The following is a 9,913-nucleotide window of genomic DNA, read 5'->3' as shown; positions in this document are numbered from 1 at the left end:
TACATACTAAGATATTAGGCTGTCATATGCCCCCACACTCATTTTTTTATTTCATCTGGAAGGGGGCAAAGCCAGGAACTTCTCAGATCCCCCTCGTATTTTGAGATATGAATCTATTATGAGAATATCATATTTATATTTAAATAAATGTACTATATCACATGAACTGAGTACACTGTGCTACCTAAAGTAGACTCCCATTAAACAATATATAGTTTGTTTGGTAATACATCTAACAATTACAACAATAAATGCAAAACAATGAATGCTAATTCCTATTTATCAGGATCAGGATCAGTCTGCTTAGTAATACCCACACTTGATCCTGAAACTAGGTATATGAAAGAAAGGAAAGTAAATAGCTGAAATCAAACATATTTTAACAGCAAAGATGAATTTTGATTTCATATCAGTTTGATACTTTGATCTCACTCCTATTAAAAACAAAATGTAATGAAAAACAATATGTTTTGCGGAACCTAATCCTTTTCTCTAATCCTCTTTAGTACTGTGTTGCTCATTCCATAACCAATAGCTCTGCACTGACCCCGTGAATGCATGCAATAATTAAATATGTTATTGTGTCAGTATATTAGACTGACACAGTAGAGGGAACAGGAGCACATTCATTGTGCTATTCAGTTTTCAGTTTTGATGTCTGATACCAGTGATTGGCACCTATTTTACTCTCCCCCCTCCCCCAACACCACTAACTTGAACCTTTTTTAGCCTAAAGTCAAACAATTTTGGCTTTTTTTTATCCAACCAACAGTAACGTTTGTGACCTATTTTATCTCACTAACTCCAGTTTGTGTCATTTTTTTCCTCTTGAGTGTACCCTAGGCATTATTTTTTGTAAACTAGTTTAAACTACTATTATATTATTGACTTTGCACTCGGCAGATTGGAAAATATCTATTTCACAACTTACTATCTGCATGTTACTTACTATCTGACTAATGTTTGTGAAATCCGGAAAAAAGCTGGAGTTTTTATCCTGTGAAGAAAAGAATAATATAATCTGTAGTTTTATAGATGATGGTTCTTAGGCATTTTTGAATAGGGATTGGTTTGTTCAAACATTAACAATGCAAATCTATCAGTATTGGACCACCTAAATCTCAGAAGAAACATGTGCATCTGCATACCTGGTATGTCCACCCTTGAGAGGAAAGATGTGTAATACCAAGATGACTAGTGTAAAGTCCTGTAGAAAGCAAGTGATGAATCACAATGGAGAAATTAAAACTTTTTAAGGTAAGAATCCTTGCATGCCTTCAAATAAACAGTAGTAGAGGAATACTTTTTCAGTAACATACTGCTCAAAATCTAACAGGTTTTGCTTGTTTTGTCATGTGTTCATTTGTGAAAAGGATCTGATTGTTAGGACTTTTTTTGTACTGATGACATGGTACTTTATGATCATACGTTATGATCACACATCATTGTCTTTATTCATGTAAACTAATTCATGATGTAAATAGGCATGCTCAGCTTTAGAAATGTATAGTTATTATGTAACTATGTAATTAGCTCAGCAAACTCTTGCCTCGTACTTATGAGATATTAGTATTTTTTTATTAATTTCCTTTGTGGTTCTTTCATATTATAAAGCCTACTCTTTATCCTCTTTTCTCCTATCAATTAATAATATTGATTATAAGCTCTGAACACCCAGCTTTTTCCTTCAATATCATAACTGTAAGTACTTAATAGGTTGTTGCAATAAAAAAAAATACACCTTAGTATACTGGACCTGATTTAACTACTACATAATTAAAGCTTCAATCTTTTAGACATATAGAGCTAGTACGCACATCTGGACCAACTACTACCTAGGTCCATAACATATATACTTAGAATAAAGAGCTAAAAAAATCAGTTGAATTTAACGCTCTCCACTTTCACCATTTGTAAGTACCTAAGCCCCTAATGGGAATGGTAAATTTAGGATTAATTTATTATACAACACAAACCTACCTTTGCTAATAATTTATATATTCTTTTAGAGATCCTTTTACCACTATCCAACCATCACACATATCTTTTTAACTCTATTATTGCTTTCATTCTTCACGCTCACCACTCACCTGAATACCAACTAAGAAGTAATCTCATTTTTCAATATAATTGCAACCATATTATTATCACAGTTTTGAACATGTATTGTACTGTATGAATCTTTTTCTTTAGAATTACTTACTTTGTCAATAAACTTGCTAATGGATTATGATAGACTTGATGCTTTGTTTAAAAATGTCATTACTGATGTATTACAGTTGATAACCCCCTACTATAACTTGCTAATGGATTATAACGGATTCAATGCCAGATTTGACTTTGAAAAAGGTCATCATAGATGTAATACATTTTGATAATGGACTATTATAGGTACTTTAGATTTGGATTGGTTTTGCAGTGTACTATTTTGTACACTAATGAACTGTATATGGCACACATACTCTGAATATGCTTTATCCTGTCCTCCTTTTTAACCGGGTTCCCTGAATCTCTTATTTTTGATTTTTAAATATTTTATTTATTTTTCAAACAAACAACAGAGGAATTTGTAAACCATCAATTACAACATAACAGAAAATATCAACACAGGTGAATCAGCATACCATATACGAACAAATTAACAATACTGAGATACAGACATTAACTCAACATTACTTCACAATTATCGTGCAATTATGTTCAGGTAAACAAAGTCTTACATAAGAGGATACATTAGGAAACCATATTAATTATGCCTGAAACGTATTACAAGACCACAGGTGGGTCATTGTCCAATAGCCTGGTGACACACCATGAAGTTTGCTCAAACATGGATATTATTTACCGTTTAGTACCCAGTGGTAGCATATTTATATAAGACTCCCATAGCTCAAAGGAATGTTGTGTCTTTGTGAATTAAGGCTTCTATCTAGTCCATTTGGAAGACATGTCTAAGCTTTACCAAAATTAAATGCAAAGTAGGGGGGTCTGCATTTATCCATTTATGTAAAATCGCCTTCTTGGCCACCATTGATATAATTGCGAGGAGTCTGCTACATCCTCTGGCCACCCAGACCTGTTCAGACAAAACTCCAGTAAGATCTTAGGTAGGAGTAAGCGGGAGGTATGTTACCAGGTGGTTCAGTGCAAACCGCACCACCAACCTCCAAAATCTTTTAACTAGAGGACAGCCCCAGAACATGTGAAATAAATCAGCTGCACCACATTTCATGCAGTGAGGCGTCTCACTCAAACCCATACGTTAGGAGCAGTGTTGAGAAACATGGGCACCATGAAAAAATTTGAACACCGTTTCTCTGGGCCTAAATAACAATTTATCCAGAGCATTGGTCTAATCTTTATCCAGAAATCTCTGTGTTTTTGTGGAGACAAAGGAGCAGATTTGATGGTATGAAAAACCTCCCTTTCCATAAAAGAGACACTGCAGCTGCGTAGGTAATGAGCTTCTTGGTTAGTGAAAGATTTAACCGTCAGTTGTCGTATCACCGGTCTCTCCTCATCCGATCTACCCTGGATTACCAATGGTAAATCTGGGTTATGCACTATTGGAAGGTGAAGGGTAGAGTGACTATTTAGTTGGAAAAATCCCCTTATCTTGTGCCACGCTTGCCAGCCTGAGTATAAAAGTGGGTTTGTTATCACCTTGGCTGGGAGCAGCTCCCTGTGCAGATGAAAGCATATATTTAAGGGCGCATATCGGGAACAATTGCTGCTCCAAAAGCGTGTCAGCATAATCATTTGTATCATGTAGCCAATCCCTAAGATATCTAAGAGCAACCCAAATATATAATTCTACATCGGGGAAATTTAGCTCTCCATTCTTAACAAATTGGTGCATAATATGCATGCTTACCCATGCTCTCTTGCTTCCCCAAACAAAAAAAAAACAAATTATCTATATAATTCTTTGAGATCTGGTTGGCGAAGCAGGATTGATAACATTTGAATGGTGTACAAAAGCTTAGGGAACAAAATCATCCTAATTAGGCTCACTCTGCCCAGATAGGAGAGAGTAAATGAGGACCATTTGTGTAGTTGTGTCTTAACAACACGCCACAACCGTGGCGCCACACGCCAAACAGCAGTGGCAAAAGTGGGCATCCCTGGGGGGTACCTCTGCTCATCTCTACTGGGGAGGACAGGGTACTGTTAATAAACAGTCGAGTTTGCGGTAGACTATAGAGATATTGAATAAAAGTTGAGAAGCTATGGCCAAGAATCTCTTATTATACTGTTTAGTATAGGTCTCCAACCAATCCCCTGAAAAAGCCAGGTGGCGAAACACATTGGGCTAAAGAGACAATAATTAGTATTGTAATACATGTTTATCACAATGTTCTTAGCACAGATGACCTATGTATAGCACAGGATATTAGGAATTATCCACAAATTAGTAAAACACGTTTGAACCTAAGTGTTGCCACAACAAAGCCTCTTCTTCTTCTTCTTCTCTTTCATTCAATATCAAATGTGATGTTCTAGGCTTGGCAACCACGTGAACCCTTGGGTATTCACTATCTATTTTCTTCAATTGTTTTTTGGCCTGTTATGTCAAGTAGCTTTATGCTTGTCTTTTTTTTTTGGGTACAGGTAATTGTACCTGTTGTTCAAGCTTCCTAACTAGGGCCAGTGAGCTTGGGAAAATATTATTTCTCTACATAACTACACCCTAAATTTTTGACGTTCCAGCAACTTTTGATACTTTCACTGCACTATATTTCTCATGTATTATTGTTTTATCTCCTCAAACATTATTTTTACTTCACGTAAAATTGATCTTTGTAGAACACTACAGTTATGAACAGTAAGAGTGTTGTAATGTTTTAAAGAGTGTGATCATCTTTTAAATACATCTAGTAAAAAGTAAAAAGAAACATGATATGCTACTTTATTTAAATAAAAAACTCCAGGTAAATCATGTAGTTAATTAGGCAAAGCAATATTGTTACACTTATAATAACAATATAACAGTAAGACAAATAAGGTGGTAATGCTTTGTTGAATTAGTCCACATGACTTTTAGCACACAAGCCAACCTCTTACACTTTTCAAAAATGTAAAATCAGTGTTGATTAGCAATACAAGGCATAAAGTTCAATAAAAAAGTGCCTAAAATCATAATTATCACAAAAAAGGGTGTTCTGGACAAGGGGTTCTTTACCCACTACTACCACCCTCTTTTAAAATGTAATAGTTATTTAGCATTGCATGAGTTAATAGATATTGAAGAAAAATACTGATAAACAAGTGCTAATATTCAGCCCTGTGAAAAACTTCCTTTGTTTATCGGAGGCTGCCAAGGACATCATGTGACTGTGGCCAGGGCCTGTCTGACAGAAACAAGCGCAATGAAATGCGTAATTGTTTTCAGGCTGTGACATCGTGTGGGACGGATGTTCAGCACCACAAAATGAGGAGATGCCAGCACAATAATTCCTAGTCCAAGTCCTAGTTTCACTTGGCAATTCCAACCTATGTATGTGTTTCCAATCATCCTCTTCTTTGTTTTCCACCTGACCACATAAGTATGAGCAGTTATTATTGTAACAAGTGGTTTTCCACCTGAGGGAAAATATCAGTTAGGAAATATTTTTTTGTGTCAGTGGAAGTAATTAGACTAGTTGGTATTAGGAAAACACTGGTTGTTGCTGGTGGTTGTGGTATGTCCTTACTCTAGGTCAATGGAAAAAGGCAATACCTGAAATTATACCTTCTCATTTCAATATAAATTCATTTTCCCTGGGAAGAAGACAAAAGGCATTTATCATAACTTATACCATTATCCAGAGGAATAAATTACTAATTAGTAGCACTATAAAAGGTAATACATTTAAACAATCAAATAAACACAGGCAATGGCAAGACTATCAAACCAAAACAGAGGGACGGGACCTTTGTCCCCAATGACCTCTTTATGTATGTGATAGTGAATACAAAAATCTCATTCATTTAGTGGATACAACAGACCTCTGGAAATGTTCAAGGGAACTCCCAGTAAAAGAGAAGGGAAACCAATGCCTAATATAGTCCTATGTTTGGTTGGGCTAAATCACACGAATACCTGCAAAACCTAGCAACTGAAGCCATCTCTCTGATGTGTTAATCTCCTGGGCAGTAAAAAAACCCAGCTGATAGCGGTAACCCTGAGCCACACTCGGGGTACCTAAAAAAATAATAGGTAAAGACTAACTTGGTCCCACCAGCGTCCTCCAGTGTCCTGCCCATCCGATCCCATCCTCGGGCCGCGTCAGATCGGTCCCCCAGCTACTGTTCTGGCCTTCCGCAGGGAGTTCCGAATGACGTCTTGCATGCGACCAACGCTAGGGGCACGGTGGGGATTTCAGATTATTTTGTATTGCATTCAATACAAAATACCTATACTCAAATCCATTACACTGCATGTATATGTCTAAAATCCGTCCTTTGTCTTTCATGAAAATGTATTTTACAGTAAAATATAATAGTATGAGTACAATAACGTCTGAAACACAAAATCATGGCAAAGTTTTTTTTTCCCAATGTATTTAATTTATTATTTTGACATGATTTTGCGTTTCAAACTTTATTATACTCATACTGTTATTTATTTATTTATTATTTGTTAGTTATTTATGTTATTATATAATACTGTAAAATAAATTTTCATGAAAGACATATAAACCCAGACAGAAATGAACAGCCCGGGAGGTTAAAACATGTTAAATAGGTAAAAAAAAAAAAAAAAAGACTACCTAGATGCAGTTTTCTACACTTGAGAAAAGGATGTTTATAGTATAAAAGTCCAGGATGTGCTTACTGCAAAAGGAAGGAGCAGTATTTGGATGGGGTGAAACCTGGCCCTGAGAAGAGTATTACCAAAAATGATTCATCAACCTTGGAATTAAAGCTATATAAGGAGTATGGAAAGTCAGTGTAAGCATTTGGAGCCTATGTTATTTCCAGAGTATTCAAGACAAAAGATAAGGTAAGGTAAATTGTTGAGAGCATATTGGTAAACATGGAGATTGAGGACAAAGGAAAACTCTATACTTTTCATGTCAATCAAATCAATAAAAGTAGGCTCCAACTATCCCAATTTTTAGTGCATTAAAACCAAATATTGCCTATCATGGCCAATTATTAGGACCAGTGTGCAGAAACCATATACCATATAACCATATTATACTATGCACAAGAGAATATGCCCTGGGGTGTAGGGTACCCCAGATGACCCCTGTATACAATAAAAAAATATTGGAGTTTTTGAGCATTAAAGCCAGCAACTAGTGCTAAGGTACTGAAAGATAGTTCTACCAACAGCTCATCCATGTCACTAAAGCCAGAAAAGAAGAGTGGAACTTGGTTTCTCACAGTATAGAGTAGATATTAGAAACTTAATACATAATGTTAGTGGGTTCTCATATGTACTTATCTACAAAATGAGTATTATTAGGCAGCTTATGAACGTATATATGGATTCACTTAAACAAGATTAAATTAGTCCTAAACTGCATACACACGTGCAATTATTGTCATTGGAAAGGATCTTTCACAATCCTTTCCAACAACTAATAACTTCACGATGCATGAATGAGTGCTGTATATACAGCACCATTCTGCCCAACGAAGAGGGGAGAACGACGGAGCGGTACCCTGCTGAGCCATCTTCCCCTTCCCTTGCATTACGATCGTTCGTCGTCCATCATCCGTGGATCCACCAGGACGGTCGTTCGGACGATGGACAACGGGCGCTGTACACAGGCCAGATTCTCATCCGATCTGAGCTGATTATCAGGCGAGAACCATTGGACGTGTGTACGTAGCTTCAAGGTTAGCAAGTAGAACTTACATTGTAATCCAGGTGACATCCAGCATGCATATTGGGAAGATTTGACTGACGTTTCTTTTGCTGTATAAAAAGGTAAAAAAAAACATGTATGCACAATTTTAACTTTGCAGAAACTTATTATTCTGATGAAGGGGACTGGCTGTCCTCAAAACATGTTGATAGTTACAGTACAGTATATTAAATGAAAAGTGTTTATTGATCATTGCCTCCCTTGGATTGCAACTGATTCTAATAAAATGTGGAGGCCTACTTTAAATCTGCTATCTGGTGCTGGAATCAGTGGGGCCCATGTTATTTAGTCATGTGAAAAACAAAGTACACTCTCTTCTATTTCTAAGGTTTTACTTATCATAACAAAAAAAATCTTGTCCTTAGCATGTGTTATAAATACATAACTACACCCTAAGATCAACAACATATGCCATAATAAACAGTGTGACTATTTTATGACAAAGACTAAGGCAAAATGCAGCAGCACTGTGTAAAATATTAGGTACACCCTTCCATAGGAAATCAGAGGGTAAGTAGCAGCCAGGTGCTGCTAATCATATGCACTTAAATATTTGATCAACAGCAAGTCTGGCCACCTCAATAAAAGCTGTTTTTGGGACATCTGGAGCATTCAGGTATGTTTTAGAATATTGCCAAAGAGGAAAAATATTAACACTGATCTTGGAGAGGCAATTGTTACCGCCAATCTATCAGTGTTACAAGGCAATGTACAAACAATTTGAAGTTCATCATTCTACAGTGAGAAAGATTATGTACAAAAACATTTAGGACAGTTTCCAGGCTTCCCAGGAGTGGGCTTTGCAACAAATGTACCCCAAGGTCAGAAAAATTGTTTATAACTACAAATTACAGACCTTATTTTATCCTGTTCTGCATATACAGAAGGTAGGTAGCTTTGGGTGTCAGGCTTAGCATTCCCAGTTGTGTCCATAAATGACATTTGCCTTTCCTTAATGACTTTGCCCTCTTTTCAATCCTTTGCACCCCAATGGATCTGCCTTCTTCTCCACTGCTGAATCCACTTGCCTTGAAGTCTCTATACAGTCTCACCACACTAGGTGACTGCGACCTGTTATCAACCTGCAGCACAACATATTTACCACTAAAGCCTCTGGAGAGGGTTAGTATGGAGACTCTAAGCCAGTTTTACGCAGTGCAAATAAGGGGTAGTAGAATTGTGTTTTCTGCTATTCTAGTTTAAGACAATCCTAACATTTGGCAGTAAGGTAATGGAGAGGAGCAGCAAATTTCAGACTTCAGGTAACTCCCATTTAATGCAAAATGTTTAATGCAATATGGCATTATTTACAATACAAACATACTCCAGCTGATTGCTGCCAGCATTGTTTCATATATGAGAGGCCTCACCTATCTGGAACAAAGGGATGCAATTTGAATTTTTAAAGCATCTATGAGGAGACATCTTTTTCACCCATGTATAGATACTGTGAATATCTATTTAAAGCCAAAGGATGCTGGTAGCCAAAACACATGTACCTGTGGGCAACCATCATATTTTAGGCCTAGTGCCTAAAAAGAACAAATTTCCAATCATCAGTGGGATCACTTCTATCCTACTCTCAACTTTTTTTCTCAAAGTTTTCCTACTCAGCAGGAGCAGTCCTTGGAAAGTGTTGTCCACTTTGGGGACATATTGATATCAGTGCTAATTAAAGCGGATATGCTTACATTGGTATTCTTCCCACCACAGAGTTTGACAAAGCAATGTATTTTGGAACACATAACTTTTCTAACTAAACATTCAACTAAGATCTTTTATTGCTACTCCTTATAATTTTATAAATAAGGTTTTTTAAATCATGAATGGGTAAGGAATCTAGGCCCCCAAGCCCTCTTGGAGAATTATATCCTTGGTAGTCCAAGGCCACGGTTTCGGTTTAAGCGGTTTCATCTGTGTAAGGCAATGTTGCACAGAGACAAGCTCTAAGCTACAATATGCATGTGATGTGCAGATACAAAAGCCACCAGGAGCCAGGGAGTTTGGTATTTGACAAAAGAGACATTGCCATTGCATGTCAAATAGTACTACCG

The 9,913-nt window shown here is 36.6% G+C and overlaps 1 long non-coding RNA gene across 1 annotated transcript in view; it reads left to right on the top strand.

Annotated features, from left to right (window-relative positions):
• Window positions 1–984: 984 nt before the first annotated feature.
• The window catches only part of LOC140336262 (uncharacterized), a 15,689-nt gene continuing 6,760 nt past the window's right edge, over window positions 985–9,913 (top strand). Inside the window, exon 1 of the long non-coding RNA XR_011921856.1 lies at window positions 985–1,257. This is a non-coding gene — a long non-coding RNA (uncharacterized lncRNA). The remainder of the gene's footprint in view (window positions 1,258–9,913) is intronic.

This window comes from Pyxicephalus adspersus, chromosome 8, assembly GCF_032062135.1.
Source record: "Pyxicephalus adspersus chromosome 8, UCB_Pads_2.0, whole genome shotgun sequence".
Classification (NCBI taxonomy): Eukaryota; Metazoa; Chordata; class Amphibia; order Anura; family Pyxicephalidae; genus Pyxicephalus; species Pyxicephalus adspersus.
Note: the sequence above shows the minus strand (reverse complement) of the source record. Positions and strands in the feature narration are given on the sequence as shown.